Genomic DNA, 10,914 nt, shown 5'->3' with positions numbered 1-10,914 from the left:
GCAGACACATGGCAGATGAATTTCAATGTGGAGAAATGTGAGATATTGCATTTTGGAAGAAAGAATGAGGAGACGCAATATAGACTAGGTAATACAATCTTAAGGGGGGCGAAGGTACAGAGAAACCTGGGGGTTCTGGTAAATGAATCCTTGAAGGTGGCAGGACAGGTAGATAAAGCTGAAAAAGGGCATATGGGATACGAGGCTTTATAAATAGGGGCATAGAGTACAAGAGTCAGGAGGTTATGATTAACCTATATAAAACACTGGTTCGGCCACAGTTAGAATACTGCGCCCAGTTCTGGGCACCACACTATTGGAAGGATGTTAAGGCATTGGAAAGGGTGCAGAGGAGATTTACGAGGATGGTACCAGGAATGAGGGACCTTGATTATGAGGAAAGGCCAGAGAGGCTGGGATTATTCTCATTGGAGCAGAGAAGGTTACGAGGAAACCTAATAGAGGTTTTCAAAGTTTTCAAAGTCATGAGGGGACTTAGAAAGGGAAAAATTGATAGGTTAGAAAGGGAAAAATTGTTTCCACTAGTGGGTGTGTCGGTGACTCGAGGTCACAAATTCAAAATAGTTTCTAAAAGAAGTAGAGGGGAGGTGAGAAGAATTTTTTTCACACAACGAGTTGTTCAAATCTGGAATGCATTGCCTGAAAGGGTGGTCGAGGCCGAATCAATAACAACTTTTAAAAATGCGGTGGTTGGGTATTTGAGGAGGACGGGTTTGCAGGGTTATGGGGAAAGGGCTGGGGAGTGGGATTGACATTGCCTTGCTCTTTTCAAAGAGCCGGGACAGACTCGATGGGCCGAATGGCCTCTTATCAGGTTCTATCCCCAGTTTTGCTTCCTCCCCCACATTCAGTCCCCGACCAGCACCGCTTTCTTCCACCTCCGCCACATCGCCGGTCTCCGACGATACCTCACCCCAAAAGCTGCCAAAACCCTTGTCCACGCCTTTGTCACCTCTCGGCTGGACTACTTTAACGCCCTCCTCGCCGGTCTCCCCTCCTCCACTATTCACAAAGTCCAGCTCATTCAAAACTCCGCCGCCCGCATTCTCACCCGCACCAAGGCGGGAGGTAACAAAGGTGTGGATGAGGGTCTCGGCTGCGCCGGTGGTGAGGTGTGGTCGGAAGCAGGCAATGCGACGCAGGTGGAGGAAAGTGGTCTTGATTAGGTGAACACAGTCCGCTCATTGCTGTAGTCACACACACAGTCCCCTCATTGCTGTAGTGACACACACAGTCCCCACCCGACTCCTGCAGTGATTGGTGACAGTCTGACCTGCAGTGGATACACACCACATTTAAAGAGCTTGTAGTTCCCTCTCTGTTGCAGGTGTCAGTGGAAGCCCAGAGTGGGTGTGGCAGGTCACACACAGTCAGTCCCCTCATTTGCTGTAGTGACACACACACACACACAGTCCTCTCATTGCTGTAGTGACACACACACACAGTTCCCTCATTGCTGTAGTGACACACACACACACACACAGTCCTCTCATTGCTGTAGTGACACACACACACAGTTCCCTCATTGCTGTAGTGACACACACACACACACAGTCCCCTCATTGCTGTAGTGACACACACACAGTCCCCTCATTGCTGTAGTGACACACACACAGTCCCCTCATTGCAGTAGTGACACACACACAGTCCCCTCATTGCTGTAGTGACACACACACACACAGTTCCCTCATTGCTGTAGTGACACACACACACACACACACAGTCCCCTCATTGCTGTAGTGACACACACACACACAATCCCCTCATTGCTGTAGTGACACATACACACACAGTCCCCTCATTGCTGTAGTGACACACACACACACACAATCCCCTCATTGCTGTAGTGACACACACAGTCCCCTCATTGCTGTAGTGACACACACACACACAGTCCCTTCATTGCTGTGACTCTTCCTGGGTTCAGTTGTCTTCAGTCCCTGCAATGGTAAGTGCTCGCCTTGTAGTTTGGAGGTAGTCTGATAGCTGCCACTTTGCAAGTTGCCTCTCCCCTCTTGGGGTGAGCTCTCAGTGACTTACTTGGTCAGACCCATCTCGCCCTCTCTCTCAGCTGCTGGAGTGCAAACTGGTCCCAAAATGCAGGGCGTTTGCAGACGAGAAGTTCTTCGTTTTGCCTCTGTTTTATCTGGAGAAAAGCTTGAGACCTGCAGGGCCTCTTTGCAACCCCCACTGATAGACAATGATAAAAAAACCGTACATAAAAGCAAGATGCAATTATTCCCCCATTTGGTTTGGTCAATGGATCTAAATGACAAAGGCTCATTGGCTTTACTCTTAATTTTGCTGGTGAATGGTTAGCAATGATGTGGAGCAAAACCACAGTTTAATGCTTGGCCTTTTCCACTGATAATTGAAGAGTCTAATCGTGTACATGATTTGCATTCTGGGGCAGGTGTATTTTTTTTCCCCCTTTGGGTCAATGTTCACTGTACCCATTTTTTGTGGCAGTCGAAGTTTGGGTTTGTTTGTTTTTTTTTAGCCTGTTGGAAGAAACCGTAAGATGATTGAATATGTGGACCACAGAATGCGGTGTATACTTCAGGATGGCCGTGTTTTTATTGGAACTTTCAAAGCTTTCGATCGGCACATGAACCTGATTCTCTGTGACTGTGATGAATTCAGAAGAATCAAGTATGTGTGCGTATATTTTCTGTATTGGTATTTGGTGATTTTTGCTTTTCATGCATCATGAGCATTGTCTTTGTTGACTATGTGCTTGTGCTGGGATTGATCGTGCTGGGAAGCTGGGCCTGCTTCAGGTCCTCCGCACATCCCATCCCACCATTGCGGGTCAGACATTCAGCATCTCCGCGCCCCCTATCTGGAACTCTATCCCGCAATCCCGCCGCCTCACTCCCTCTCCTGCCTCTTTCAAGTCCCGTCTGAAGACCTTCCTCTTCGATCGTGCCTTCGGTCACCCCCCTGTCATCCTACCCTTCTCCCCTTCTGACCCCATCTCCCAGCTCGGGTCCAAAATCCCTGATTGTCCAGCTCCCTGGGTCGTCTTTACAATATGAAGGGTGCTATGCAAGTGTAATTTGTTGTTGTTGTTGACATAGGCTGAAGAATTGTAAGCAGGCTGAGCGAGAAGAAAAGAGGTCACTTGGCCTAGTCCTTCTTCGAGGAGAAAGTCTTGTGTCCATGACAGTAGAGGGACCTCCCATAAGAGATGTAAGCAGCAGTTTACACTTTTACCCTTACTTAAAGCTTATTACAAAGTGAGATTTTTATGTAGTTTCCTTTTTGGTGCAAAAATCCAGTGTGCTTCCACTTAATTATTTTGCCTACACTACATCCACTTCAGTTTTAACTGATCTCATTCTGTGAAGAGCTTTGAGACGTTTAACTGAAGGGTGCGATACATGCGTATGTTTTATTAGATGTCAGATAATTTTCAAATGCACTGATATTATTAAGGATAAAAGTGAACCTTCTTTATGAATCCAAGCTCCTAGGGATGCAGCAGAGGGGCTTCTTCCAGACCATTTGCAAAGTCCAGGATCAAGCAGTGAGGTGGATCTGTGGCAAACATGGGATGTGGCTGCAGGGAGGGAGGGACCTGCTTTACAGTGGGCACATCTATTTGCAAAAGTCCCTATGGATTATACGCATTAAGCAGCTGGTGCTGGGTAAACCTGATATGTGGTAATGGACTTGGACTGCGAATATCAAGACTGGCACGTAAGGTAGGCAAACTGGGTCTCCTTGGAGCTAAACTGGCTCCAAGATGACATGTTTGGCAATGGAATGTTAGAATTGAGGCCATCCTGTATAATAATAAATAATAATGATAATCCTTGCATTTGATATAGCGCTTTTCACGTCTTCAAGACGTCCCAAAGTGCTTCACAGAATATACTGTAAAGTGAATTGACTGTATATTTGTGGGCGAACGCGGCAGCCAATTGCACACAGCAATGTCCCACAAACAGTCGTAGATTGAAAAGGATCAATTTTATTATTGTTTTTTGTTTTGGAGGGATTATTATTAGGCGTGTGGAGTAAGGAAACTTGCCCAAGGTTTCGCCCTCTGCCTGGAATTGAACTCAGGCAGTCTCGGTAGTCCAGTTCCTGAGCCAGGCTGGTACCCAGTATTCCAGGGCACTGCTGTTGACAGGAAAGATTTGTTGTCCTGATAAGACAGGATTGATTAGACAGGATTGTTGATTTCTTTTTAAAAAAAATTCAAGCAGCTTCATTATGGATTGTCTAGAATTTTTGTTAAACAATCAGTGGAAATCCATTAAAATACCTTTTGGCTTCACACCTGAAAGACTGCCCTTCTCCATGTCACATTGATGCAAAAATGTTACTTCAGCCATTGGAGGGATACTGTATAAAATAATTATGCTTACAAAAACAACAAAATTACATTTGTATAGTGCCTTTCATGTCGGAAGGACATCCCAGGTGCTGGACAGTCAGTGTTTCGGACCAGTGTTACAGTGCCTGAAATGAAGTGGCTCTATTTTGGAAAAATACAGATATTTTAATCATTTGCTGTAAAACACTGCTGAGCAAGGACATCTGCAACAGTAGGATTTTAGAAATACTGGCTGGCAAAAATTAACACATTTTTATTGCCATGTATTGGTTTTGTGCTGTCAGATCAAAAGCCTGTTCTTTGTTTTACAAAGTTACCATAATGCATTTATAGATTTTGTTCATTTTTTTATGCCTTGAGTCACGCCATTGAGCATCCAAGATAATTACAGTACAATTCTATGGCACAGTAACAACGTGGAGCTCCAAGGTGACAAAAAATGTCGGTATCAAGCCAGGTTCCTGAACTAGGTGGGTCTGCAGATTCCAGGCCACTCCTGATGACAGCACAGCTGTTCGGCAGGAATTGGAAGCGTCAACTTGTCACTGGGGGCTGGAAATCCTCCCACTCAGCTACAGTTAACTCTGCAACCCAAAGTCCTAATGGATAGGATGATTTTAGCTGGACAAGTAGCGGGAAAGCTGGCCAGAGAAGGATATCAGTGGCAAGATATGCGGCTTTATCCGGTTAGACTTCAGCAGTACCCCGACGCACACTCTGGGGTCTGTGGGGCATGGAAATCTCAGTTTGATTTGATATGGGTACTCTTAAGCATGATGATGGGTTTCTGCATGTGTCAGACACCCAGCTGACCCCCAAATAAAGCTGGGAATTTTGTATGGAATTTCCGTAGTAAGGGTAGCAGTAGTTGCTTGTTCCTGCCTGTCGATAAAATTCTGTAAGCTTTAAAGTAATTAATACACGAGGAATGCTTTAACAAGTACAGTATAGTAATTAGAATTAAATAAATACCGTAATTACAATTAAGGCTACCCACCTGAGGATCTTTTCAACTTCACAAGAAAAGGATAGTCTGTTGTGTGGATCTGTTGTGGAGAGTTGTGTTGGCTATAAAATGCAGTGTTTATTACTGTTCCTTTAGTCTTTGTTCATCCTTTGTGCTATAAACATAGACTTCTATGTACTTCTGTGGAGTTCTGGGTTAGAGTGGTTAGAGCACTCGTCTCACAAGCGAGAAGACCTGGGTTCAATTTCCGGGCAGGGCAAAATGTTAAACAAGTTTTCTTACTCCACACGGCTATGTTTACCTAGTAGTAAGTAGGAACCTGGTTGTTAGTCGATTTAGTGGTCCGCTTTTCCAGGGGTAATAATCCCTTAAAATTTTTTATAAATTAATAANTTTTTATGGCTGCTCAGTGCCAAATGTTCACATCTGTCGGTAAAATAATACCGCTTGCATTTATATCGTCCCTTCATGCTGGTAGGATCTCGGAGCATTTGAAAGCATCTCTTCCTTCTATCACTTATATTGAGTGAATAGGGAAAATTAGCATACATACAATTATCCTATGTGTGTATCAATAATGGTACTCTGCTTCCACTTTAGCAGGTACTTTAATATTCAGTTCACAAGACAATTTATTCACACCCTGTTTGTTTTCACCTATTTCCTGGTTTATGTGAATATATATTCCTTTTTGTGTTAAGAAACACCAGTCAGCTTGGAGTTTTGGGGTCAAATGAGAGGCGGAGGGTGGGGGGTGGGTGGTAGAGAGAGGGTAGCTTGTGTAGCCCCATCAGAATGTAGTTACAGAACCGCAGAGATTTTTGTATTGAGTAACAGTCGAGTTTGTCAGATAGTAAATATCGCCCTGTAGCAAGTTAGGTAAGACGGCATTTAAAAAGCATTCTGCGTGCTGCAATTGTTAAAAGTTGCTTAATCACAAAAGCCTGATGCAGTTGTTAGCACAATTGCCTCTGATCAGGATGTTGTAGGTTCAAGCCCCTCATGAGTAATTTGAATTCATAGATCATTTTCTATGAGTTCCCTTAAGCTTAAACTTAAACCAACTCTATTGTTTCTCTGTGATTCACCGTCATTCAATGTGAAAGATCCCATGCACAATTCAAAAAGAGAAGGGAGTTGTTCCAGGTGTCCTGGCCAACAATCCTCCAGATAAAATTGGTTACTCACTTCATGGCTGTTTATCGGTCACTAGGGTGTATAAATTGGCTTCTGCATTTGTCTACAAGTACACAGTCATTAAACTTTACCATATAGCCTATGAAGCATTTTGAAATGTCTTGTCAACGTGATAAGCTCCTGTATCTAATGCAATTATTATAAACTGTAGCTGTAAGTTTATGACACAAATGGTTATGCTAACCATAGCAGGCAGAAACCAAAGAAGTGATTTGGGGTATTTAAATAATGAGGCTGAGAAATTCCACCTAGTCTTAGTTCATGAGACCATTCTGTCTTAACATTTTAAAATTGCTGAGAATTATAGAAACATTTTTAAATTCAGTCTTCATTTGGAAGCTGGTTTTACATGGTTCATAGCATATTGGTTAGAGCAGTCACCTTGCAAACGAGAGGACCCAGGTTTGATTCCCGGGTAGGGCCTCTGTTTACCTAGATTTACAAGTTAAACTAAGGTTTCATCTGCCTGTTCAGGTGGATGTTAAAGATCCATGCACAAATCAAAAAGGGAACATGGTTGTTAGTCAATGGACGGATTGCTTAATAATCCCTTAAAACAATAAAAATTTGGTCACTCAGTCCATGACTGTTTGTGGGACACTGCTGTGTGCAATTGGCTGCTGCATTTTGCCCACAAAATATCCAGTCAATTCACTTTACAGGATATTCTGTGAAGCGCTTTGCGCATCTCAAAGAATTGATAAAGCGCTATATCATTTTTTTCCCTTTTATTAAAAAAAGACAAAGCATTTAACATAAAGATATTTTCATTGTATCATCATGTTATTATGAGATTAAATAAAATAGTATTTGATTATACATTATAAGTTTAGTGGTGAACATTTTATTGTTTAGGTAATGGATCCACAACCTAGAACGACTGGAGTTCCAGTATCTACATGTATTTCTGCTTTCCCTCAAGCTTATGTACCAATGAGAGGGTGTCCACCTATGATGAGCCCTGGTGAGCTGCATCCAGGTAGGTTCCCTGAGGGTTATGTGAGCACAGGTTTAAGAGAGTATCCCAATTAAGGTTAGCAATATACAATACAGAATCGGGGGGAGGGTGGAGAGTAGGAGGGTGACTAAAGGCGTGGTCAAAGAGGAAGGTTTTAAGACACGCCTTCAAGGAGGCAAGGGAGCGAGCGACACGAAGGGAATGCCGGATGAAGTTCCAAAGGGTGGGGCAAGGCCGACCGCCAATGGTGGGTCGGGCTGGGCGGAGGACATGGAGTGAGGGTGGGGGTGATGGCGTCACGGAGCCTGCTGCCGGAGAGGACACAAACTGCAGAGTTCTGGATGATCTGCAGCTTGTGGAGGGAAGTGTTGACAAGTAGGGAGTTGGTGTAATCGAGCCTAGATGTGACAAATTCATGGATGAGGGTTTCGGCAGCCTGAGGGGTAAGGCAGTGGCGCAGCCGGACGATGTTGCGGAGGTGGGGGAAGGCAGAGCAGGTCATGGCATGAATGTGGGGTAGAAAGGACAGTTGAGGGTCAAAGAGGATGCCAAGGTTCCAGACTGACATGGGTGAGGTGGAGTGTGCATCCCTGGATGGTGATGCTGTCAGTGCCTGAGGTGTGGAGGCACTGACCGGAGACAATCAGGAGAGCCTCAAGGCTTGTTGACGTTCAGCTGTAGAAAATTCGCTCTCATCCAGGACTTGATATCTGTTAGACTTCCTGTCAGGTCAGCAGTAGTCCTAGAGTCGAGGATGGAGGCAGAGAGATAGAGTTGGGATAGAGTTGTACACTGATCGGAATATAATTGAAATCCTGAAAGACTGAAAAATAAGATTCCTGTAGCATCAATTGCTGGAAATTACAAATGATATTTTAATTATAGACCTGTTGGCACCAGCTCCTGGCATGCAAACTTTGTTTGGGCTAATGCGAATGCCACTTGGCAGAGGAGGTCTCGTGGTAATTCTTCCAGAGATGATGCTACCAATGATACCTACGGTGAAAGGTAGATATTGATTCATCTTGGGCACAAAAATACATTATCCTCTTCACTCCAATGGCTGCCACAGTGAGAAAATAAGCTTGAAAGTAAAAAAAGGCATCATCCATTTCACTCGGTTGCCTTTTTTTCCTGCACTCGACAATGCTCCCCTCCCCCCCTCACTGCCCCCCCCCACCACCTTTCTATTTAACTTCTCAAGGTGATCAAGGAAATGCACCTTAGTCCATCACATCCCTTTTATAAATATTTGTAAACACTTCTGTTTATCTAGCAGTAAGCAGGAACCCGATTGTTAGTCGATTGGTGGATCGTTTTTCCAGGGGTAATAATCTCTCAAAAAAAAATTAAATAATAATTTGGTCACTCAATCCACGACTGTTGGTGGGACACTGTTGTAGACAATTGGTTGCTGCGTTTCGCCCACAAAATATACAGTCAATTCACGTATATTCTGAGAAGCGCTTTGAGACGTCTCGAAGACATGATAAGGCGCTATATCAAATGGAGGGATTATTATTATTTGGGAATATTACAAATTCAACTCCAATATTGTTTTGTGCTCTTTTCTTTGATCCTGTCTCATATTGAATCTATAAATATCCCACAATCCAAATCATTCAAATCATTGGTTCTGCAAAGTTTTTTCTCTATCCTTTATCATAGCTTCTTAGTGTTAATTACATTTTTATTGTCCACAATAGATTTTCAAATAAAAATGACTAACTGATGTTAATGTGCATCTTAATTGTGAAGGTCACTGAGCACTGATGTACACTTGCATAGCATAATCTTGAGACAAATTTCAGCATAAAGTTACATATTCAGCAAATTAATGGTGTTTGCAGACCAAGATCATTATTACCAGATTTGGTTCTTGTCATTTCTATTTTACGATTCTTTTTTATTCATGCTGAAGTGGGAGTGGAAAAATTGTCCCATTTTAAAATTGTTTCAAGTCTGTTAAGTATGTGATGCAAACTGCAATGATCATCTTACATCTTTTCTTTTAGGTCTTTCAAAACCTGGACCGGACTACCCAAGATCTTGATAAAGCAGCCCATGTAAGAATGTATTATCCAGCTTCACAGTAATCAAAAAGCATTGGTTTTATAAATCTATTTACTGTAAATAATTCAGTAGGAAGTGAACATAAGTTTTTTGTGGTAATTTCATAGGTGGTAGAATCTGAAGTCTATGATGCTGACTCACAGGGACATGTCTTCAACTTAATCTTGGTCAGACCCCATCTGGAGTACTGAGTTCAGTTTTGGACACTGCAGGGCAGATTCATCAGAATGATTCAAAGGGTTAAAGCCAGAAATGTCATCCGCCTGTGAATTGGCTCTATCTACCAATCTAAATATACATTTGTAACTAACATTTTTTTTATTTCAGGACTTATTCTCTCATGGCAGAGAGACTTGAAGCTGCCAAAGCCAAGGGTTCTCTGATAACTGATTGTGAAGTATTGTTTGTCCATTAGCCAATGGAGTTATTTTTTTGTAGATTATTTTAACTACTGTTAAATCTTGAATTCAAGTTTCATAAACATTTAAAACTACAATGGTCAAAAGTGTAGAGAGACTCCTTGCAGTAGTCTAAATTGTGGAGAGAGTGATAGTTTGGTGATTGTTTGTTTCCTCTGTCCTAGCTCTGTTTGTTCAGTACAAAATTGTGTTCAATACCAAATAAACATTTATTACATTTTCTGTCCAACATACTTTATTAGTGACTAGCTGTACCGGTTGCAGGTTCGCTTGAAACCAAAGGGTCGGATATGGAATGTCAGTTGACACACAGACATTTTGTTTAGACATTATACTCAGCTGGGAGGACTCCTTCAATATATTTTCTCTCATAGCCTCTCTCTCTCCCAGTCTCTCCCAATCACTCTCGCTCTCTCTCTCACCATGTCAGTTTCTCTTTCAGTTTCTCTCTCTGTCTCTCCCACAAAACACAGTCACAACACTATAATATATTCTCTCCCTCTCTCAGTCCCAGTCTCTCTCATTATCTCAGTCTCTCACTGTCCCACGTGGGAGGATTCTAGCTTCTTGGGAGAGATCAGGGAGGGTAGGAGGGTGGCCGAAGGCACGGTCAAATCGGAGGGTCTTGAGGCATGCCTTGAAGGAAATGGGGGTTGGGAGCGGAGCGAGGCGAGGCGAAGGGAATGTGGGATGGAGTTTCAGAAGGTGGGGGCCAGAGCAATGCACCAGATTGGTTTTGCTTTCTTAAAAAAAAAGTGATGGAAGTGGAGAGGGGCAGTTGCAAAATGAACCTATATTTAAAATAACGTAATAAATGACATTTCTCTGTTGGGTGACCAGTATTTTTTTTAATATATAAAAAAATAAGCTTCTCATTTGCACTTGAGAGGGTTGTCACAGGCAAGTCCACACTGGACTGTCAGCAACAGCAGTG

This window comes from Callorhinchus milii, unplaced genomic scaffold, assembly GCF_018977255.1.
Source record: "Callorhinchus milii isolate IMCB2004 unplaced genomic scaffold, IMCB_Cmil_1.0 Scaffold2, whole genome shotgun sequence".
NCBI lineage: Eukaryota > Metazoa > Chordata > Chondrichthyes > Chimaeriformes > Callorhinchidae > Callorhinchus > Callorhinchus milii.
Note: the sequence above shows the minus strand (reverse complement) of the source record.